The following is a 25,259-nucleotide window of genomic DNA, read 5'->3' as shown; positions in this document are numbered from 1 at the left end:
AACAAAAAAGGGCATATAGTGTCATTTTTAGAGTCTAATCAATTATGGTTACTTATGAATTTATTGTGTTACAATTTTTTTCATTCATTATTTTAGTGACGTATAATACGTAATCGAAATTAATTTCACAAACATTAAACACATATTAGTGTTATAAAATAACTAATAACGAACACGCGCATCGCGCGGGACATCCACTAGTAAGCTTTAGTCGCTTAACTTACCCAAAACTAGAACTTGACCTCACCGTGTACTCTGCTACAAGTTGAGCAAAAGACGATGACTTGTTTTCTAGCAATCTATTTGGAGAATCATATTCCTCTATAAGCCCTGCAGCAGGATTCAGAGAAATTTGCTAAGCCATAGGATTACAATGAAATCATATAAACCATGAAACAAGATTAGAAGTAAGAGAAAGTCATATGGTCAAACTAACCATTATTTAGTAGCAGAACCATGTCACTATGAAGAACGGAAGTTATTCGATGTGCAATGGTAATGACTGTACAGTTGGAAAAATGTTGACTGAGGGTTTGCTGAATCAGATTATCTGTAGCAGTATCAACAGATGCAGTAGCTTCATCAAGCACCAATACCTTACTTTTCTTGAGCAGCACACGGCCAAGGCAGACCAGCTGCCTCTGACCCACACTCCAATTCTCTCCGTTCTCACTAACTGCAGCATCCCTAAGAATATAAGCAATATGTTTCCATTACATAGTTTAATAATATTCCACATAAGAAGCTGAAATGACAAACCTGTGGAATCTAGTTTTCCTTCTTTCTCCCTAACTTTATCTCCAAGTTGACACTTATCCAAAGCCTAAAACAATTCAAGGGGAAAAATTTAAGGCAATGAATAAATCAGAATAAATAAATAAATAAAAGCAAATGCCACCCATTGACCGCAAATCATAAAGGCATCGCATGGCCACTTTACAAACAAATTTAGCAAAGAGAAAATTCTTTTAATAACCCAAGAAGAAATCAACCCACCTCCCAAATTTGTCCATCGGTATGCTCATCGAGTGGATCCAGGTTGCTTCTTATAGTCCCTTCAAACATTGTTGGTTCCTGAGGGATAATGCTTAGTCTAGATCGCAAATCATGCAGTCCAATCAAGGAGATGTTGATTCCATCTATAATTATCTGACCCGCAGCAGGTTCAACAATCCGGAAAAGTGCTTGTATGAGAGTTGATTTACCACTGCCTGTTCTCCCTACAATGCCAGTTTTCATTCCTCCAGGAAAAGTACATGTGAGACCTCGCAAAACAAGTGGCATATGTGGGGCATACCTTACCTACATTACACCCCTTATCATTAATTAATGTAGAACACATAAAAATCTTAGTCATGAACGACCTTATTAACAAGATTACGGTTGGTTGGTAATAAATAGTAATGGACCAAAACTACCTGCAGATCACAAATATCCACTTCTCCATTTGGTGGCCAAGAATGATCTGGCCGGTTTTCTTCTATCTCAAGAGGAGGTTCACTTGGGATACAAGTGTATTGAAGTATTCTCTCTACTGATATAATTTTGTTCTCCATTTGGCAAAGAACCCATATTACCCAGGCTATGTTTAAATTAAGTCCATATGTCACAGCCAAGCCCGCAATGCCTTTAGGAAAAAGGAAACCAGAATTTAAAAAGAAAAAAAAAAGGACAATTAGAAAAGTATTACTTGAATTCCTTTTCCAAATTAAAACAAACAGCAAGGAGCATTGTTAGTACACCAGATTGGAATTACTTACCTGGATCAATGACTCCCTCAGGAATAAATATCAAGAAAACCAAGGAGAAGAAAAATGTGATGGAAGACATCATATCCAAGCGGAAGCACAACCATTCCCTTGCACCAGCAGCGTTGAACTTTGGCCGAGAATATGCATCTGTGAGTTTCAAATTTATGTCCCTAAATCGTGACTCTTCATCAAAGCTCCTAATTGTTGTTGAGCCTGAAATTGTTTCGGCGAAATGTTGTATCACAGGAGCTTTGCACACACCAACTAATCTTGTTAGTTCTCGTGCTGAAGGCATGTAATATTGCTGCATAATAATATATTTGTTACAACACTTCTCTCTGCATAAGAATGACTATAATACATTGGAATATCTTATGAAAAAACGCTCCATACACCTTGCAACTTGAAAAAAAACCAATCTTAAGAAAAAGCATTTAAAAAAATCTCTTAGTAAAGGTTTTAAATTTAATCTAAGGGAGCATGTAGCACGTGCACAGCCCAAAATGTAAAGAAGGCGGTATGATAAGTATAGAGTTATATGGTTTCAGGTAGAATGTAAGACAACACTGTGACAAAGTCAGTGGGTATACCTGATACCAGATACAGGTTGCAATCACTGGGATAAAAACAATAAGAACCTGCCATGCAACCTGAGACATTACTGCAATAATTCCAAGAAGCTGGATCATCGCGAAGGCAAATGCCCCAACTTGATATGGAATATTGAAATCCACTGCACTTTGGTCTGTAGAAGCCTGCCAGGAAACATACAGCCAATTCAATAAATATATCTACACCAATCATGTTTGTGTGTGTGTGTGTGTGTGTGTGTGTGTGTGTGTGAGAGAGAGAGAGAGAGAGAGAGAGAGAGAGAGAGAGAGGAGAACTGTTTAAACCGAAGGAAAAAGCTATATAAAATTGTAAACTATGACTCTTGAAGCTTTCAATATGGAAATACCCATAAACATTTCCCACTTACTCTGTTTAGGATTCTTCCACTTGGAGTGGCATCAAAGAAGGACATGGGGGCACGGAAAATGCATAAGTGCATCTTATTGAAGAGTATAGTGGCTGTCTTGAACCCAGCAGTAAAAAGTACCAGGGATCTCACAAGGATGCAAAATGAACTTCCAATGGCCAAAGCGACATAAACACTTATAAGAGTAGAGCTAGAAACTGTAGGTTTAACATCCTGTGAGATTGGAGTTGCCCAAGCCATCCAGTAATTGCTTCCAATTTGAAGGAGCTGATAGAGAACCTGTGCCAGCAATACACAAGGCACAAGAGCTCCTCTGTATGCCATAGAGATATATTTCCAATAAACTGAAAACCCAACTTTACCTTTCTCTCTGTCTTCTTCTTGCATAATCTGTTCTTTTGATCCAACCACATCATCTGCTTTGCCATTTGGAACATCTTTATTTTCTTTTCTTTGTGCAACACCATTAGTAATACCCATATGTCCTACTTCCTTGCTCATATTTCTACTTTCAGACACTGACCCAGCCTCTGCAGAATCAAGTGCAGACAAAGCTTTCTTATGTGAACCCACACGTTCCATAAAGTCAGTTCCAGAATGAAGAATTTCATTGTACTTTCCAGCTTGAGTAATTCTTCCATCTTTCATAACCTAACAACAAATGCAATAGCTGATTTCACATATAGAAAAGAGGAACAATCCATCCATAAGTTGAGATCATAAAGAAAAACATGGAAAGAAAGTTAATGTGAATGGCTCACCAAGATAAGGTCAGCAGAAGGTAAGAACTCTACTTGATGAGTAACATAAATCACTACTTTTGAACTCAAGAGGCCCAGCAAACATTCCTGCCAATAGGTATCAAATAAATCCATTTCAAAAGAACTAAGCAGCAACTACAGAAAACAAAATCCGAACAAAGTGCAAGTACATTCAAGTATCCCAACTGAAAACAAGAAACCATCTTCAATTTGTACAGCATCAGTTAATATATATGATAAATTAGGTGGGTAAAACTCATTTTAATCAGAATGTAATGACATTAGAGTAGTATAGAAAACTACCCTAAAGAGGTGGGATCCTGTATGAGCATCCACAGCACTAAAAGGATCATCAAATAAATAGATATCAGCATTTTGGTATAGAGCACGTGCAATCTGGATTCTTTGCTTCTGCCCACCACTCAAATTGATTCCTCTCTCACCTATAACTTTCTGATCCCCAAATGAGAGAATTTCCAGATCCTTCTTCAATGAACATGCTTCAAGGACCCTTTCATACCTTGTTCTTTCCATCTCCTTACCAAACAATATGTTTTCTTCAATCTTACCACTTTGTATCCATGGTGACTGAGCAACATAGGCCTTTGTCCCACACAACTTAACAGAGCCAGATATCCTAGGAATTTCTCAAAGTATACAAGAAAGCAAACTAGACTTTCCTGAACCAACAGTTCCACAAACAGCAACCCTCATGCCATGTTGCACTTTCAAATTAATATCTTTCAATGTAGGATTAGAGGAAGACAAATTCCAAGAGAAATTCCCATCAATAATCTCTATTTCTGTATCAGACCTACCTCTTGGAAGCTTCTCTATTGTGTCAAACTGCAAGTCATCAAGACGAAGGAATGATACAATTCGATCAAGGGACACTTTACTTTGAGCAATCATTGAGATACCCTCGGGAAGATAAAAGATAGGCTCCTGAAGAATCATAAACGTTGCAAGTGCAGATAAGATCTTCCCCGACTCAAGTGGGATTCCAAAGAGCATACAAGCACCAAAAGTGACCACAAACACAAATGTAGGGGCACCCCAAAAGACAAATGTATTCGTCGCCATAGTGTAAACATACCTTTTTAACCATCCTGCCTCGGTTTCCCTAAGCTTGGCAATTTTAGATAGAAACTTCATCTCCCATCCTTGAAGCTTTAGAATTCTCATGTTCCTTAAAATCTCAGACGTTGCCTTCATCCTTTTGTCTTTTGACTCCATTATCTTGTCCTGAAACTTCTCTTGGAATTTCTCCAATGGATAATTTGCCAACATAACAAGTACAGTTGCAACAAAAGCTGCAATTGAAGCAAGCCCAAGATTTTTATATAAAATTAACAATGCGATAGCATCATGAAGAGGGACCATCCACGGATCATGCATATACCAACCAAAGTCCCCTATCCTCTCAGCATCAACTGTCTTGAGATTGATGATCTCCCCACTAGTGTGGCACTGCTTTGACTGGCATGAAAGGGTCATACCTTTATTATAGATCATTGTAACCAATACCGATCGGACCCTAATTCCAACCAGCTGCAACCTAAAGGACCAATGCCTTTTTGAGGTACATTCTACAACTATTGCAGCAAAAATTACTGAAACCAGAACATAGCCCTCACTCTTGTAGTGTTGGCCCCCATTGAGGTACTGAACAAAATTGTCAACAAGATACGGCCCGACATAGGAAGCCAATGTGTTCATCATCACGTATATGGCTGTCAAAAGAATCTCTTTCCATGCGAAGAAGATCAATGCCTTCACTAGCTTCAATGTAGTCACTTTGTTAACTGTACCACACTCTGCCTCAAGCTTATTTCTAAATGCTGGGAAAGCCCCAACTACGCTATCACGAGGAGCAAGTTGAGGAACATCCTCAAGGTCTAAAGTCTTCTTATTGCCAAGGGCAATTAGAGAACCCAGCCAAGAGAGGGTAAGATTGCTGAAAAATCCAGCACTTGAATAAGGGGTTACAGTTTCAACCCCCTTAGACTTGCTTGACTCTGGTTCATTTCTAGCCCTAGAATCACCATTCAAGAGAGGTTCTTCAAGAAGGGTATCTTCACCCTCACTCTTTCCAAAAACCCGCACATAACAGAGGAAGAAACCCGAAACAACAGATATAACATCGGAAACAGAATATTGAAATGGTAAATTAACACATTTTCTATAAAGAATAACATCTATGACAAGGCAATAACAAGAAATACAGAGATAGAAGCCCCACCAAACTCTCAATAAAAATGGGTACTTTGATTTAATTGAATTGAACAACTGGGCGTGCAGGTAAACACATACTGCACCCCAAGCATGTGCTCTGAGGGCTAAATTTAAAAGGGTTACTTGACCTTCATCAGACCAATCATTTCTATACAAATAGAAGTAATTCAATAAACATAACACTAGACTAAACACAAAAACACCAAAACAACAAATTACAGTCTGTTTATGGCACAAACTCCCTTTGTTCTTAAACTTCTCATTTGGACCTTCACTATGCCCCACCTTGAATTTCTTGCACACCCATGAGATAAAAAACACAAATGACAAAACCAAGTGCAAAGAACCAGAAAACCCACGTAGGAAAATGGGTTTTGTGAGAAAATCAGTACCTGAGTATGTGAGTGAGGAGTAGTGGTGTGAGAACAAGATTGACATACCGTGCTTTGAGGATTGAACAAGTTCCATTTTTAGTGGAGCTTTTGTGGATGTTGGATGGATTCGATACGTATGTTAAGTTTAAAGATTCATGGTATTTATAAAACTATTTGGGGTCCGCGAAAATTAATTATCTGGTATTAAATGTAAAATTACTACTAATTAATGTGAACTTTAAAATTTTTTTTTTTTATAAAAATTTTATAAATAGAAAAAGTTCATACTTGTTAATGTGACAGATTGATAGTGGTAAGTAAAAAAGTGGTGTACGTGATAGAATTAAATGAAAATTAGTAAAAGTTTGCTGACTCAACTCTTATTATTTTTTTTTTAGAAGTGCAATATTCACAATATTTTTTATAACAAATTCTAGGTTTTAAGTTGCTTTTTGTTTTGTATTTGAAAATATCATTATATTTATTTTTTTTTTCCATCAATAACAACCTACTACTTAACATTAGTTATTAAAGTGTTGTGAAAAATATTGTGGACGTTACATTTTTCTTTCTTTTTTATTTATTTTTCATCTGGTAAAAAAATATTATTTTATTTTTTTTTATTATAAATAACCCTATTGATTAAAATTTGAGAGCATTTTTTTTACTTCGAGCATTAGTGGACTGCATTTTTTGCCCTAGCATTCAGCCAGCTCTGGTAGTCCAAAATGACAGGCTGAGATAGAGAGGGAATCAAAGCTAACTTTCCTTGGGCATATATAGTGGCTCTAACCGTTTTTAATAACGTTGCTTAAGTACCACATAAATATGTATGAATTAAAAAATATTATAAAAATACGTATGGTTGTACAGTACCAAACCAACCCTTAATATCCAATGAATATATCCATCCTAATTATAAATGAGTTATGGCACCAAGTTGCGCTAAAAGTGATGTTCCTAGCTTACTCATTGGGGATTGATGCAATGGATAACAACAGAACGTCTGCGGGTTGATTTTTCTCGACATGGGCGTCAATGTTTGCGTGATTAACTAAAAGGACACAGGCAACACAAAAAGTCAAAGACAACTACAAAATTGTGCCAAAACTATATTCTTCTCCATTCTACTCCATCTAACACTATATTTTCAGATACTTTCTTAATTGACATTTTATTTTTTTTAATAATGTAATTTTTGGCCTTTATCTTTCTTACCTACTGGTATATTAATCGTTCTTCTCTGAACTATTTAAGTGATTCTCCTCTTTTTTGTCTTGGGCATTATTGTTTCACATCCAACGTAATTCAAACTCTCTCACATAATATCCACAAAAATATAGATATCTAATATAATATTGTAAATACTGTGTCAAACATTAATTTAGTCTTTCTTTTTAAGGTCAAAAGGAAAATAAAAATAGCTGAAAAAATTTTCAGTGATTTAAAACAGAAAAAGAAAAACGCATACCGACGGAAAAATAAACATGAAGTTCCTGAAATGACGCAAACATTTTCCTCTTTCAATCGTTGTGCAGGTGAGTCATGCTGTCTTTCTCACCACTTAAAAGTGAAAACAATGCCCACAGAACACCAACTTTGACTTCTTTTTTGTCTCATTTTGGACTATTTGTCCTGTGCAAACGAGAAAAATCATTTACTATGACATAGGTGAAGAAAATTTTAAGGTAGTCTCTAACATGGATTATTAATCAATTGATTTAGAAATACACTAAATCTTGTTTCTCCAAAAAAAAAAAAAAAAACACTTAATCTAGCACATAAATAACTTGTCTCCATTTTTTTAGTAAAAATTATATATGATTTCTAGCCATAATATAAGATCACAAATTAAAAACAATCTATCTAATTAATTCAAACAGTATACTCTAAACAATTTGTGTATTAATCATCAATATAGATTTAATCATAGAAATTTTCATTCATAATATTTATTTACTTTATATATGTGTGGTTTATATATGTGTAGGAAGTTAATCAAGTATAGTACATAAATAAGTTTGAGCTTGTTCAAAAAATAAGTTCCAAACTTAAATAAATAATCTAACTCAAAGTTGAGAGGGGTGATCGAGCAAAGGTTGATAGTTTCAAGGCAAGTGCATCTCAATCTCCAAGGATTAAGTTCGATTTTTTCACAAAAAATAAGATAAAATAATCTTAATGATTTAATACTCAAAATGACTCTACTCAATTATTAAAAAGTAAATTGATTAATTCAATGCATGGTTGGAGAATTTATCTATTTATAATTTCTGGCCATATAGTAATTTTGTTTTTTTTTTTTTTATGGACGTACTTCTCAGTCTCCCACTAGTTCCCTGAAAATCTTGTGGCATTGTGAAAGTCACTAGTCCCTATTAGATCACATTTCAATCATTGAATTTAATCAGTTTAATCTTCATATGCCACTTGCATTACAAGCATCTCTTTTCTTCAGCTTTCCTCGCACATGTTTGACTAAGTTTATATTTGTGGTAGTACTTTGATTCAATTGTCATTTCTTTTGTCCATTTCATTTCCGTGTCTTTGAAAAGTTGAAGATCAAAATGGATTTCTTCGTATTTTCAACAAAAATATTTAAGGTTCAAATCCAAAATCATAGTCCCAATAAAAGAAAAACCACATACATCATTCCATCTATTCTTATTATCAGTGCTTCTTCTCTAGAAAATTTCTTTCAGATTATTGTGTCATTTAATCTATTTTGTCATTAGTTTGTTTACCTACCTGATGAATTTAAATCTCATATCATCCGATCAGTACATAAAACATATTCGTTTCATTTCATTGAATACAACATTTTCTGTATCGTATGGAAAATACTTGGTCTTGTTCACTTATGCTATGTGCATATGTGAGCTCTATACATCATACAATATGCTCTTTAACTCAAAATAAGTATATTAATATTTTATGATATGTTTTACTAGTTGAAATTCAGCTCATAAAGTAGTTTTAAGAAATTTAAAATACTATTTCAACTAAAACTTTATTACTAAAATATTCTTGAAATTTTAAAAACGTTTCATGATTTATTTTGTTCGTTATCTACAATTATTTTTGGTTTTTCTATAAGATTGATAGATCTGATATGATGTGCATGCTTTCACTAAACATTTGTCTTCTTTTTTTCCCGAATCATTTTTTTTATAATCCTATAGTTCAATTTTGATGATGGTAGATTGGTAGTAATCTTTTCACCATCTAACTTTACTTCATGGACTAAGTGACTTACCATTTGAAAGTATAGCCTTAAACATATATATGCATTCTTACACACTTAAAGATTTCATCATATTTATAGAACTATAGTCCAAAATGAGAAAGTCTGAGACATAGAGTGCGAGGCTTGTATTTAACGTCAAAGGCTTCTAGAATGGTTCCACACTTCGCCACCCTGTCAAAGTAATCGGCGCTGCGTAACACCGCCTTGAGAGGCAATTGAGTAAGAACCACCACCGTGTGGGACTGGAAATAATGAGGAAGTTTCCGCGTGGCATGAACTATGGCTAGAAGTGCTTTCTCCAAAGAGTAGGTAGCGCACCTCGGCCTCATTCAAAGACTTACTAACATAGTAGACCGGTCTTTGCACCCCGCTTTCATTCCTTATAAGGACCAGGCTGACCGTGTGAGCGGCCACTGCCAGATAAGTAAACAAAACCTCGTCCACCTCGGGGCGAGATAAAATGGGTGGCCAAGAAAGATATTGCTTAAGCTGTTGGAAAGCTAACACACAGTCCTCGGTCCATTGAAACCCTTTCCACTTGTTCAACAACTAGAAGAAAGGACGATACCGGTCAGCTGACCGAGATATAAATCTGTTCAATGCGGCAATCATTCCGGTCAATTTCTGGATTTCTTTTGGGTTCCGAGGCAGTCGCAAATCCTGAATAGCCTTAACCTGCGCTGGGTTTACCTCTATGCCTCTATGAGTAATCATATATCCCAAGAACTTTCCAGACCCCACGCCAAAAGAGCACTTTGAGGCGTTAAGGCGCAGCTCATACTTTCTTAGCACCTGGAAGGTGTCGGCTAGATCTTTGACGTGTGAAGGTATTGTTTTGCTCTTCACCACCATATCATCTACATACACCTCAATGGTCTTCCCTAGTTGCTGTTCAAACATTCTGGTCATCATTCTTTGGTAGGTAGCCCCAGCATTCTTCAACCCAAATGGCATGACCTTATAGTGGTAGTTCCCTGTTGGAGTAATGAAAGCAGTCTTCTCCTGATCCTCCAATGCTAGTGGAATCTAATGGTAATCCTGGAAGGCGTCCAAAAAACTCATTCGAGGATGTCCGACAGTGGCATCCACCAGTTGATCAATACGCGGCATTAGGAACGAATCCTTGGGGCAGGCCTTGTTCAAATCTGTGAAGTCCACACATACTCTCCACGTTCCATTCTTCTTTTTAACCACAACCGTATGCGCCAACCATTCGGGGTAGGAAACTTCTTTAATAGCCCCAGCCATCTTGAGTTTGAGTACCTCTTCCTTTACAGCCTCGGCATGTTCTTTGGAAGAACGCCGAGGTGGCTGCCTTCTCGGCATAATGGTAGGGTTGACGTTTAAACGATGACAAATGAAGCTCGGATCTACGCTTGGGGCCCCATAAGGGTCCCACGCAAAAACATCAATATTGTCCTTCAGAAATTCCAACAACTCCATCTTCTCTTGGTGTGGCAAACGTATGCCAACTTGGAAGAACCTCTCTGGGTCATCTGCTATTAAAAACTTCTCTAACTCCTCACAAACAGCCTCATCTCCTGTCACCGCTCTAGGTGCATCCGGAGCTGTTAATTGTTATGACTCTCGAATGGGCAAAGCTGATGACTCGGCTTCTGACTGATAAAGCACTGCAGCCGATATGCATTGCCTGGCCACCGATTGGCTGCCGAGGATTTCCTCAACATACTCCCCCGCAGGGAACTTAACCTTAACATGCAAGGTAGAGGAGACAGCTCCCAGAGCGTGCAGCCATGGCCTTGCGAGGATAGCTGTATATGGGGAGTACGCATCAACCACAATGAAATCCACCTCAACCGTTTCTGAACCAGATTGAACGGGCAAACGAATCTATCCCTTCGGCACAACAGCTCTTCCTTCAAAGCTTATAAGTGGGGAATCATAAGGAGTGAGATCCTCCAACTTCAGCCTTAGCCCCTTGAATAAATTAGGGTACATGATATCTGCACCGCTGCCCTGATCAATCATCACTCTCTTCACATCATAACTCCCTATCCTAAGAGTGACCACAAGAGCATCGTCATAGGGTTGAATGGTACCAACCTTATCTTCCTCCGAAAATCCTAAGATGGGTAAGGTCACCTTCAACCTCTTCGGCCTGCAGCCTGGTTCCTCGGCCTGAGAATGGGAAACCGCCATCACCCTAGTGGGACCTGAGCCAGTCCTGCCAGGTGCAGCGAAGATAACATTAATCATTCCCGATGCGGGCCGAGATGGATTATTCTTCTGATTGTTCGAGCCAGATTGATTGCCCTGTCCACCAGGTTGACACAAGTGCTGCTTTAGTTTCCCTTCACTGACTAGCTGCTCCAGGTGGTTCCAAAGGGTCCGACAGTTCTCGGTAGTGTGGCCCACATCCTGGTGGTACTGACAAAATAGGTTCTGATTCCTCTTCGCAGGGTCTCCTGCCATCTTACCAGGCCATCTGAAGAAGGGCTCCTTACGAACTTTCTCCAGCAACTGATGTACTGGTTCTCGGAACATAGTGTTCACGGCCTGAGGTGCTGCCGAGCCGGACTGCCCAACATAATCTCTCCTCGGTTTGTTGTTGTGGTACCTGTCCGACCTAAAATCCCTTCTCTCCTGCGAGATAACCTTCTCCTTTCCCTTTCTTTGCTGCTGGTCTTCCTCTACCTTTTTGTATTCATCAATACGATCCATGAGGCGACGTACGCTGCGGACGGGCTTTTTAGTCAAAGACTTTCTCAAGTCGTGATCAGTAGGAAGACCTACCTTAAAGGTATTAAGCGCCGCCACATCAAAGTCACCATCTATTTCATTAAACATCTCCCAGTAACGGTCGGAGTATGCTTTCAACGTCTCCCCTTCCCTCATGGTCATAGATAGCAGCGAGTCCAATGGCCGAGGTACCCTACTACAAGTAATGAACCGCAAAGCGAATGCTCTAGTGAGCTCCCCAAACGAACCTATAGACCCCGATTTAAGGCCGTTGAACCACCTCATAGCAACAGGTCCCAAGCTAGAGGGGAAAACTTTACACATCAGGGTCTCGTTGTGAGAGTGCACCGCCATTCTCTGGTTAAAGTGACTCACGTGCTCCACCAGATCAGTCCGACTATTGTAGATGGTAAAGGTGGGTTGGGTAAACCTCTTGGGAAGCCTCCCTTTTTCAATCCTCTGTGAAAACGGAGATTTGGAGAGTTGGTGCAACGCCCGACTCATAGCATCGTTCCCTAAGCCCCTAGAAGGAAGCTTCTTGCGTCTGCGAGTTGGCTGGTCGTCCTCCTCACAAGAGGACATTGCGCTGGGGGGTGAGCATGACCTTGAGCTGTAACTACCTCCCCGGGCTTCCTCTGAAGAAGGATTAGATGAGGACGGTGAAGACTTACGTCTGGCGCGGCGCAGCTTTCTTTTCAGATGACCAATCTCCTTCTGCATGGCTTTAGCACCATCCTCGTGGGTGGTGCTACCCCCGCTCTGAGTATGGCTAGCCTTGGGGTATTCTGTATGGACACTTCCCTCACAATCCCTTTGACGCTCAAGACGCTCGAAATGATCTTCCGGTTGCGATCCCTATGATTCTGTATGGTGAGAACCTAGGCCTGCCATCGTATCCCAGCTCTTTTTTGACTAGATTCTCACAGACGGCGCCAATTGTAAGTGCACGATTGCACCTGGACCCAAAGACAATCACGGGCTCAGGCCCAATGAGCCTTAAACAATGAAATTTGTAGAGTGTGGGCTTGAAATCTAGATTAGAAGTACTAAGAACTTGATAACAGGCTAAAAGTTACAAACACTTGTAAATAATAAATGATAATTGCAAATAGACTTCCTCGGACGTGAGCCGAGGACTACTTCTGTATTATTTCTCTTTCTTTCTTAAAGGTTACAATTCTTAATTTCTTTCTTAGTTACCGACCCCCCTTCTTCTTTGGCGTTCATCCCCCTTAAATACTTTTTTTTCTGATACTTTATCCACGTGTTGCTCTAACCCCCTCCCTCCTAGATATTTCTTTTTTTAATGCCTTTGAATAGTGACTAGAAGTTTCAATTCTACTGTTCAGAGGTCACTTTCCCATTAATGCGGCCAGGGAGGTAGGTGCAGTGTCTTTAATGTGGAGGTGGCAGCCTTTGCTTTTGGTATTTTTCTAACACCGGTGTACCTCGAAGGTTCAAGGTTTCCCCCTTTTAACCAACAGTCTTTCCGAAATATTTCCTTGACCTTCATAGTGAAGCTCTGAGTTCTCCTAGGTCTATCCGAGGAGAAACTTACCCTCGGATGTGTCCTCGGATCCTCGGCGTATGGGCCGATTCGCAATACTAACAAATTTTTAGCTCAAGAGTAGGTCGGCCCTCCTTGCTACAGCCTAAAGACCCATATGCCCACTTGGGTCCTTTTACTCCCCACAATATATATATATATATATATATATATATATATATATATATAATATATTTTTTACTAAATTAACTTATTAAGATCATCCTAAAAAAATTGTTGAATACCCTAACATGAAAATCACAATAATTTAAGTTTAACAAAAATAGTAGTAATGCTACGTCCATAACTTATTTACAATAATTTCACAGCAAATCCTATACTACCCGTGTGATACACATATAATGTTGTAATATTTTATATAAGATGATTTTAAAGAATGTTGTATATTTATTATAACATAATTGTTATAGAACTTTATTAGTAATGAGTTCATCATAAAAAACAACAATTATAAATTGTACACACATATCCATTATAATTATTCAATTGAAGTAATGAGAAGAAAATTTTTTTTGGAGGAATATTATAGAATAAAAGTTGATATAGAATGTATCTTTCTCTTTCTCCTTAATTCTAAAACAAAATACACATTTCAAACACCCACAGTCAATCACATCTACATCATTTACAAAGCCCACAAATCTACAACTTCCGACCTTAACATCAAAATCATAATTATTGTTGTCACTCAATATAAAATGCAAGCTCTCCCTTTGGTTGTAGCCAACGCATATGGGTTAAGATTAGATGAAACAACAATGTTAGAGCTAGGTAGGTATCGTCGAAAAATTAAAGGTTAAGGATATCGTTTTTTTGTCTATGTGTATTTGACATGGTATGGCATGAAGGGCTATGAGTAGGTATATATAAAAGGGTAAAAGTACAAGAGGTGAAAATTGTCCACATATTAAAATGCAAACAGTTTTGTGTGTATGTGTGAGAGATGAAAAGTCTTGAAACATTAAACCAAATGATACAAAAATATTTATTTTTTAGTTAGAAAAGGCTTGAAACAATGAACCAAAATGAAATAAAAAATTAATATTTAATTTTTTTTTATCTCTAATGTGACACTTGAGAATATTTCAATTCTTTTTGCATAGAATACACAACTTGACAAAATCTCGTGCTTTCTCACATGAAATCTTTGCCATCGGAGGGAACTCTTTTTATTCGGCTTCATCTTCCTTCTTCTTCTGCTTCTTTTCCTGGAAAAAACAAAAAGAAAAAAGGTCGTTTTAGCATAATTGGAAACAAAGAGTATTTTAAAGGAACTAGGAAACATTTTTTTTTCTTGATAAAAAACTATGGGTATATGTAGTTTTCTCAGATTTTTCTCTCAGTGCCTAATCGAATCCTCTCTCTCTCTCTCTCTCTCTCTCTCTTTATCAGAGTCTCTCTTAGTCTCTTTCAATTTAATGGTGTTTTTGCTTTAAACAGTGTGCATGGTAAATGGATAAATTTTAAAGCCCTCAAATGGTACAACGTACTATTTTGTAACTTTTAAATTGCATACGTCTTAAGATTTTAAGTGATCAGTTTTCCTACATAGTAACACCTCCTTAATTACAGGAAAAAGCTTTTGCTATTATATATAATATATTATATAGATATATATTGATTTGGATTCAACAATTCTCTTACTTTTTTACTCTTATCTTATTAGTCTTTTTTTTTTCTTCTCTTTGTTAATAGAAAGAAGTTGTAATACTTCATATATTTGGGTTTTTTTTTTAATCCGTTGATATATTCAAGTTATTTTTTTATTAAATTTTATATAATTTAAGTTTTTTAAATCACCAATTAAAAAAAAAATCTTAGAACCACCACTTTTATCGAGACTGTTGTGAGAAAATTGAAGGTCTTGAAGACTGAAGAAGGGACCAACAAAATTTGATGAAGACCCAATAATGATTGCAATGCTAGCATAGAAGTGACTAAAATAGTGGCCTGAGTCAACTCGGTGAGAACTAAGCTTCTGTTAAGATCACAGAGAAAACGAGTGTATATGAACAATCACAAGCAAGAGAGAGTCTGAGAAAATGAGAGAAAGTGCAAGAAAGTTAAGGAGCGAGAGAGAGAGAAGAATGAAAGAAACTTCTATTCGATTATGCCCGCAGAGTGGTTTATATACAACAAGACCAAGCTAAGCCATTAAGTTAAAGCTCCTGATAATTTGGGGAGTTAGTTACACTGCACTAACTGAAGTTCGCGCCAGACTGAACTGCCAATTGAAACAAATTAGAGTGATGCGCACCGTTTCATTAAAGCGCCCGAGAGAGTCAACACATAAGTGAAAAACGGTGCGTTTGATTGCCCAATATTATGTAAAATGAAACGGTGCGTTTTCTTCAGATATAGTCTTCTTCTTCACAGGCCTAGAACTGGAACCGTGTTCAACAGGTCTGTTTGTGTGTCCCTGGAAGAAACCTGAAGGAAGGAATGGAGGCGAAGTTGTTGTTGTTGTCAAGGTAGAGACTTTGGAGAGAAGTGAGGTTGGCAAGGGAAGGGAGAGGACCAAAGAGAGAGAGAGTTGCCTTGGAGAGAGGGTGGTGAGTTTGGTGAGAGTGCCGAGATTGGAAGGAAGAGTCCTTGTGAGAGACTGAGAAACTAAGTTGATGGAGGTGAAACACGGTTGCTTCCGTCGCAGTTAACATTTTTCCACTTGCAGCAGTCTGTGGTGGTGGACCAGCCGCTTGGGGCGGTTCTAAAGGAGGCTAGGAGCTTGGCCATGACTGCGGTGTCATTGGCAGATGAAAGAGTTAGAAAGGATAAATTGAAGGTGGAGAAATAGATCAGCCGAACCATTTGAGATTGAGAGAGACAGAGAGAAAAGGGTTTGAAGTCTGGCAGTCTTGATGTTCAGTTTGATTTTGTTTGGGCTGTTGGGTATTGGACTTTTTTCATTTTTCGTACCCAAGAAAGTAGGGAAATATGAGAGGGACAGAGTGAGCCGTGTTGGAAGGGACAAGTTTACTGTGTCAAATTAGGAGCGCTTAAAAATTGGCAGCAAAGCTGACCTCAAGAGAAAGCTGCCACCATCATTATGATTTAGGCCAAGAGAAAGTCTTAAAACCAAACCAAAAAAAATATTGACAATTATTAATGGCAAGTAAAAATATATATATTAACATTAGGTTCAGATAAGAATTAATAAAAGTCTCTCAATTCAATTAATGTAAAAATGTTGTCAAATATTTTATATGTAGCATTACTCTTTAGACCAATCTTTGAATTGGAGCTAAGTTTACAACGAAGACTTGACATTGAAACTTATCTTAAATCATTCTATTCTATGTTGGGAAAGAAAGTTGCACAATGATTTCTGTATTTGGACTTCATGATGGAAGACTTTAGGTTATTTCGGATCATCTAGCTGGTCTCTTGAGAGCTTGCTCAACAATGCTCTTAACTTGTCAAAAGTTTTGTAATTTAATTTAACTACCCATAGAGCCGCTCGATGCATGGGAAAATTTGATATAATTCTTTTTTATTAGATAGTTATTGAATTAATATATTTTTAAAAGTTCAATATGTGTTATTTGAAATTATATTTTAAATTAGAAGTTTTTTGTAGTTAGGTATATATATATATGAAACCACAATGCAATAATTTTTTTTTTTTTAAATTGATAGTGTCAGACCTATTAGACCAAGTTGTAACTATGTATACCTTATTTATTATTATACAGATGTATGCGATTCAACTCTTATAAGTACATTTTTCTCCAAAACATATATCCACATCTCTTTCTTCTTCACAATTGAAACTAAGTGAAAAAGTAAATAAAGATAACTATGCAATAGATCATAAACAATAAATCATCTATCATAAAGTGGAAATATAAAATAAAATGCAAAAAAGAAAAAGTTCCTTAAATATCTATACACAAAAACATTAATAGCATAATGATGCTTTAGAGTAAATTATATTTTATTTTATTCTCTTTTTGGCATTTTTAGTAAAGATGATCAACTAAGCAAAGTAAAACTTTACCAAGAAAGTTCAAATTAACTAAAAATTTGATAGTGGAGATGCTAATTATTTGTAATAAAATGATCAAAATAAAAATAACAAAAAGTCAAGAAACTTATAGTAAAATGCTTTCTATACAAAATTCCAGTAGAAGGGAGACTAATAGGCCCTTCACTTTCTTCAAGACATAGGAGATTATAAATGACCATGCATCATTTGCCTACCCTTTTCTCTTTCCCAAATTCACATTACCAAAGAAGTATACGAAGCTAAAAACATTGTGAATACATTTCTGTTCAATGGAAGTTCATTGGTAGGCACATTCAAATTTGTAGCCATGTATAAACTCAAATTTCTATTTAAAAAAGAATTACATATTAACCCAAACCAAATTTATAAGAGTGATTTGTGATGGGAAATTTAAAAAATACAACACAAAAAAATTAAATAAAAAACCATCAACCTAATTAAAGCTATAAGAAAGAACAAAAATAGAGAGAGAGAGAGAGAGAGAGAGAGAGAGAGAGAGAGAGCGAGAGAGAGAGAGAGAGAGAGAGAGTACTCACAGTTTTTGTGTGGAAAAAATATGGATTGAATGGAATAAATGATATCAAATTTATACAAAATAAGATGGAGAGAAGAAGAGTCAAAATATAAGAAAAGGAAATGATGTAAGAAGTTTAACAATAAAGTGAAAAGTAGTAGGGAGATAAAAAGACAAAGAGAGGAGAAAGGTTTAAGGAAGAGAAGAAGAGTTTTTTTATTTATTTATAGAATATGAAGATGAGAATTTTAAAAATTACTTGAAATTAGAGAGAAGAAAACGAAAAGTTAAAATCAATTTGGGTAATTGAATATAATCAAACATTTGCATCTAATGAATACTAATGTTTGTAATGAATAGTCAAACATGTGCATATATCTACTAACAAAATAATGAATTATTCAATTTTAACAATTACTTGAAATTATAAAAAAGAAAATGAAAAGTTGAAATTAATTTAGGTAGCTGAATAGTTAAATATTTGCATTTTAAACAAATAAATAGTAACATGTTGAATAATAATGGAGTGCATTAACAGGTTTGTCAATGAACTATATTTAATCTATATCTATATTATATCTAAAAGCTAAAGTGTAGTATTTATTGTTGCTACAATCCAGTTGAGTCACATCAACATCTACGTCATTATCATTTTTCTTTCCAATTTCTCTATATATTTTTTAAATATTTACACTCTCTCCAACATTTCTCTATCCCTTACCTCCCCACTACCCTTTACCTTAATATCACTTTTCATCTCCCACTATCCTCTACCTTACCTTTTCATCTCCTCACTACCCTCTTCCTTACATTTTCATCTTCCCACTACACTCTACCTTAATATCACTCTTCATCTTCCTTTCTTTTTTTTTCTTTTTTTTTTTTTGTTATTTCTTATTCACACTTTCTTACTATAAATTTGTTATTCTCTCTTCCATTCTTTACATACTTTTCCCTAAAAAAAAAAAGGTTTTCTTTCTCTCTCTCTCTCTCTCTCTCTCCCTCTCTCAATTATTTGGTGGATTTTTTTTTATTTTTCTTGCATCTCTGCTTTAGGTTGATAAATTGTTGTGTTCTTTACAACTTTATATTGAGCTGATGCAATTTAGTTTTGTAATTTAAGTTTTTTTTTTCTTATATTGTCAATTTTATTACATGTGTTTTTCTTTAAATTCTTAGTTTGGGTTGCTTTGGATTCACCTATTTAGTTGTTCTATATATGTTCTTTTTGTACAACATGACATTTGTTCTATGAAGTTCCTTTTAGACTTGATACGTTATCTTTTCATGTTTTTTTTTTCTCCTCATGTGCAATGATTGACTTCTAACCAAATCTATTTTATTTATATATTTAGAAATCTATTTCTTCTTAATTCCAACAGTTTAAATTTTGTATGGGTCATAAGGAACAAAGGGGTTCATAATGCATTCATGTTCTCCTCATATCATGATAAATCTAAGTAGTTGAATAGTATTGTTGTTTAATTTACCACTACCACATATTTTTTCGTGAAAGCTACGTACCATCGATCGTAACTCCAAATAGATATTTCAAAGTTCATTTGCATGATTACTTTGCTGTGTGGTGAGTTCAAACATTGTTGAGTAATGATGTACATTAGATTGTATGTGTAGCTTCTTGACTTGCAAAAGGTAAAGATTGATTTATGCTAAGTTTTTGTTATTGATATTCTTTAGAGCTATAATGGTTGATAGGTCTCATGAGGCTCCATTAATTTATGCGAAGCTTCAATCTCACCCAAGACAATTCATGTTCAGCTTTCTAGTTTATTCTTTTTATTAAAAAAAAAAAAGGGTAGTTTTCTAGTAACCACAAATTCGTTTGTTAACTCAACATCATAAAGTAACTTTAATTTAGTTATATTCAAGCTAACATCAATAGCACTACTACAATTGACCATTTAAATTCAGTCATATCCTCCATATCATTAGATTATTAATATTTTCTCTCTTTTAATTTTTAAAAATTAAACATATAAAATACAAATAAATAAAAATTTCCTTATAAAATCTTACTTTTTTTTTTTTTTAACATTTACACTTTCCCCAATATTTGTCATTCCTTTCACATTTCATCTCCCCACTACCCTCTACCTTAATATCACTCTTCATCTTTTCCTTTATCTTCATTTATTTTGTTTCTTCTTCTTCTTATCCTCCTTCTATAAATTTTTCATTATCTTTTCTATCCTATATTTCTATGCATAATTTTCCCTCACAAAAAAGGTATTTCTTTCTCTCAATTTTTTGGTGGATTTTTTATTTTTCTTGCATCTCTGTTTTAGATTATTAATTTTTTTTGTATTTTTAAGAACTCTACTTTGAGTTGATGCAATTTAGTTTTGTGTTTTAAGTTTTTTTCTTTTTCCTTTTTTTTCTCTTTGATTGTTAAATGTTGTCCTATAGCATTATAAACAATATAATATTATTCTATTGCATAGCATGATTCTAATAATTTTATCATTTAAGAATTTTACATACGTTACATAGACAATAGTAAAACAACAACAACAACAACAACAACAATAATAATAACATATTTATGAGATAACTCTAAAAAAAATTGTCCCGTGCAATGCGCAGGTCTGGGACTAGTTATTTTATAAAAATAAAATAGAAAAGTCATCAAGGAATTTTTTTAAAGTATGACATGGCTGATGAGGTGGCTCACTAGGAGTATAACAACATTAAATTCTGCATCTCAGCTTTTAGATATACTAGTCACGAACCCGCGTGTTGCACCTGATAATATTTTTAGGATGATCTCATTAAATTTATTTTTTGCAGTTTAGACTAATTTAATAAATAGTAATTCATTTCATAATCATATTTTCATTTATTATAGGAACAATCGCAAATTTAATATATATAATTTTTGTCGTACCAAAATGAAAATAATACAATTTTTCTCAAGAATTCAAAAGGTAGCAAAAATATTAATTTTTTAATAAAAATTATTTATAACATTTTGTTATCATCAAAAAGTATATAAAATTTGAATTTTTTTTTTTAGTTTTTTAAAAAAACTTCTTCAAATCCAATCGTATCTAATGTACAATCAAAACACCAAAAAACTTATAAAAAAATTACAATTCAAAAAAAGAAAGGGAAAAATAAAAATCATATCAAAGTCAAAGTTCTTTTGAATATGTAAAACATTTCAAAAGTGATGTGATCAAGCCAAATATCCAATTCAAAATCAAATTCAAAATCTTTAATAAGATTTTGAAATGACGCAATAGAAATATGTCATTACTCCCAAGAAAAAAAGTGATGGTTATAACTTTATATATAATCATTCTAACCAAGAGTACAAAGGGAAAATTTAAAGAATTTTTTTTTATAATAAAAATAATAAGTATTGTGTTAATACCATCATAATCTAACCTAACACCTAATTTAACATATGGAAAATGAGTAGATAAATAAATAATTTTAAACACAAAATTGAATTTTTTTTATTGAAAAATCTCAAAGAATACACAAATGAGATAAGGAATATGAATAATACAAAATATTCGTAAATGCTTAAAACAATTACTCAAGCATCTAAAAATATCATATAATAAAGACATAACAATTTGTTACTAATATGTTAAACAAAATATTTACAAATAATGAAAAGAAACTATACAAATACCATCTTCTTCAACCGTATGAATTGTTTGTCATTGTATTGTCCAAACCATCCTGTTGTTTTCCAAATAAACTAAAACCTGACAACGACACAAAATATAGACATATTATAATATGATTTTTTCCTAAATCTAGTCAACAATATTAAAACTATTTTGTGTTGTAAATAAAATGATAAAAGAAAAACTTACATCAAGTAACACATATAAATTAGTCAATAATAAGACAATGAGAGTACAAACCTCATAAAAAATCCAACAAAAAATGAAAAAATAAAGAGAGAGAGAGAGAGAGAGAGAGGGGCGAGAAATAACCTTTTTGTGTGGAAAAAATATGCATAAAATGGGACAAAGTGACAAATTTATAGTAAGAAGATGAGATAAGAAAAGGCAAAATATAGGAAGATAGATGGACAAAATTATATATAAAGTTAAAACCGTCTAAGAGAAATATATATTAGTGGCGGAGCCAGGATTTCAAATTAGGGGGGTAAGATTAAATGACACTTCAATGCTCATTAGTATGATCATGTTTCTTCATAAGCTCAATTAACTACATGTGTGTGTATGTATTTCATATCATTAAAATAAAGAAAACAAAAATAATCAAATTATAGTAAATAAAAAAAAATCTAAATACATAATGTTGAAATTAAAATAAATTGAGAAAATAAATCAATGTAGGAGTGTTAGGAATATAATAATATACCTATAAAGTTGTATTAATGTTTCAGTGCCTTGCATTCTTTTTAAAAAATTTGTAGAATTAAGCATATGTTTCTTTATTTGTTTAAGTAGTTAAAATTAAGATTTATAGAAAGAGTATGAAACTGTGAAAAAATTAGAAGAAAATATAAGTCATGTCAAGGATACAATAAAAATTCAGAGCAATTTCACAACATTCCTCAACTTAGCACATCATCTCATACATGTGGGTCACTAGAAAAAAAAATTAAATCATATATTGTGATTTACATCTTGAATGGAAAGAACACAAAGTAGATTTTTTAATGCTCTATACACAAAAAGAAGGTGATTTCAATTTTTTCATCATTGACCTTTTTTATGTCTAAAAAATACTAGTTTGTAATTTGTAGTTTGTATTATATACTGTGACCTTGTAAGAAGCAAAGAAATTTTATAATAGTAAATTTAACTATTAAAATGGCCCACTAGAAAAAGACGAAAACTAGTATGGTGATTGTTTTTTTCTCTTATAGTAACATGCTTTTTGATATGTGTAGGGAAAAATTTAGGCTTTCTATCATCAAACTCTATTATTATATTATTATATAAGCTTCTCCAAAAAAAAAATACTATTATTTACAAATTCTAGGGCAGGTCAGGGGGGGCAGCTGCCCCCCTTGGCTCCGCCCCTGATATATATATATATATATATATATATATATATATATATATATATATATATATATATATAGTACTTAGTTATAACATCAAAATTAAAATATGTGAATATGTAAAGTTAAAACCATCTAAGTTGAATTTGTAAAGCCAATGTATTTATATATTTAATATTGTCAAAAAAAAATTAAAGGTAAAAAATAAATATAAAAAACAATAATGATGTGGCAATGACATGAAGAATGAAGTAGCTTAACAGAAACATAACAACAATAAATGCTACGTTTCTGCTTTTAAATATATATAAATATTGATTAAAATTCAAGCCAAGTTTAAACTTCTAAATTACCAACCAAAAAGACAAATCCAAGCAGAATACAATTACATGGAGAAATGAGTCATTGTTTCATTTAGATAAAGCTGAGTTTGATGACATCGTAATTGGTTTAAATGAACTCTATGAACAATTGAAGACAATTGAGTACTTAAAAAGAGAAATTACTCAAATAAATATCTGAAGATGACTTTGAGATTGCATAAAAGCTGCATAAAATATTATCCATAGAAAACCATGACAAATCAAATTTAATAAAAGGGGCTTGAAATATCATAGAATCAATGAGGATTGGTTTCAACTAAAAGGTGTTCTCAATTATACATTTTTTTCCTGAAGAATGTGGAGGAACTGCAATAATTCAATTTCTTTTCTTTTTTTCTTTTTTTGATAAACAATATCCATCTCCTCTTCTTCTTAAAAGAATTAAAGAATTTACTTGGATTTACAAAATTGTCTACTCTTTTCATTTTTTTGCTGGCATATCACAATTCATGTAAGCAAGAAGTGAGATCAATGAAAATATCTTCACTGCAAGGAATTGTGAGACCACCCATTGGATAATCAAATCCAAATTCTTCCTGGGCTGGTTCAAGAACGAAATAGGAATCACAAATCGCTTCTTTTCACATTCTCCAACATATACTGCAAGGTAGCCTTTTGGAACATCTAAATATTTTGAAGCAGCATGTTTTGAAAATCAGTTTGATTGGCAGAGAATGTGCATTGCATGTATAAGACTAAGCAAACGAATAGCCATTGCTATCTGTCTCTATTACTGCCTAAAAAATGGCAAAGATCACAAACGAGAGAGAGGAAAAAGTAAGGATTTGATACCAAAGGATGTGAAGACTTGTGGCTGTGGAATTATATGTACAAGGTAAGACCCAACCCAAAAACTTAAACTAAAATAGTTTTTTAGACCAACCTCATTTTTTTCAATCTCCCTCCGTTTTTGCTTTTAATCTACCTTTGCTTTTACTCTTTCACTTTCTACTAAAACCTTCCACTGCCTATTTTGATCTCCCTTTGTATATGGTGTAATTAAATAGTCTGAAATTTTAATCAAGCATGTGAATTTGGGTAAAAAATCCATTAAATAACTTATTGCTCCACAATTGATTTTCCAACTTCTATAATTGCAGGTTAACACCTTCCTTTTGAATGAGATCAATATACAAAAAACCCAAAGCAATTCCAGTTTTGTGTTTTGTTAATTCAAAATGTACTATGTATATAACCATGTTTTGAAGCTTGGCTTTTGGTAGCAATTATTTCATAGAATGGACCTTACAAGAAGACTAAATTACTGAACTTTTTTTGAGAATCAACTAAATTATTGAACTTAATGAGGTATATAAGGCTACATTCAAGAAATAATTAATTAACCATGTTCTAAGGCATCGACATGGTTGCTGAAAAATGTCCTACAGACTGATCTCAATGTTGATTTCTTTTTCCTTAGCTCATCGTGCTTAAATAGTAGTGACATTACATAAGAGGCATAGATTTAAAAAAAGTCTGCAATTAATTAAAACTTCTCAATTTGAGGAATATATCGCACCTACAATAGTTTAGCACGTGCCCATTAGGAAAAAATATCACAAAAGATCGAAAGAATTTTCCAAACAACTCAATAAATAATTTGGGATACATCTCAAGCCTAAAAATGACTAAGTCAGATAGTTTACTACTCAAGACACCATTTGAGGGACTTTGATGGAGACATATGGCTACATAGGGGTGATAGACAACAAATCTCAAACTTTAATC

At 34.3% G+C, this 25,259-nt stretch overlaps 2 pseudogenes; both read right to left on the bottom strand.

Moving 5' to 3' along the window:
• LOC142638354 (ABC transporter C family member 3-like) lies at positions 1-6,209 on the bottom strand (annotated as a pseudogene).
• A 17,762-nt stretch (positions 6,210-23,971) lies between these two features.
• Positions 23,972-24,246, bottom strand: LOC142641478 (auxin-induced protein 15A-like; annotated as a pseudogene).
• Between the last annotated feature and the right edge of the window lie 1,013 nt (positions 24,247-25,259).

The sequence above is a fragment of the Castanea sativa genome, chromosome 6 (assembly GCF_040712315.1).
Source record: "Castanea sativa cultivar Marrone di Chiusa Pesio chromosome 6, ASM4071231v1".
NCBI lineage: Eukaryota > Viridiplantae > Streptophyta > Magnoliopsida > Fagales > Fagaceae > Castanea > Castanea sativa.
Note: the sequence above shows the minus strand (reverse complement) of the source record. Positions and strands in the feature narration are given on the sequence as shown.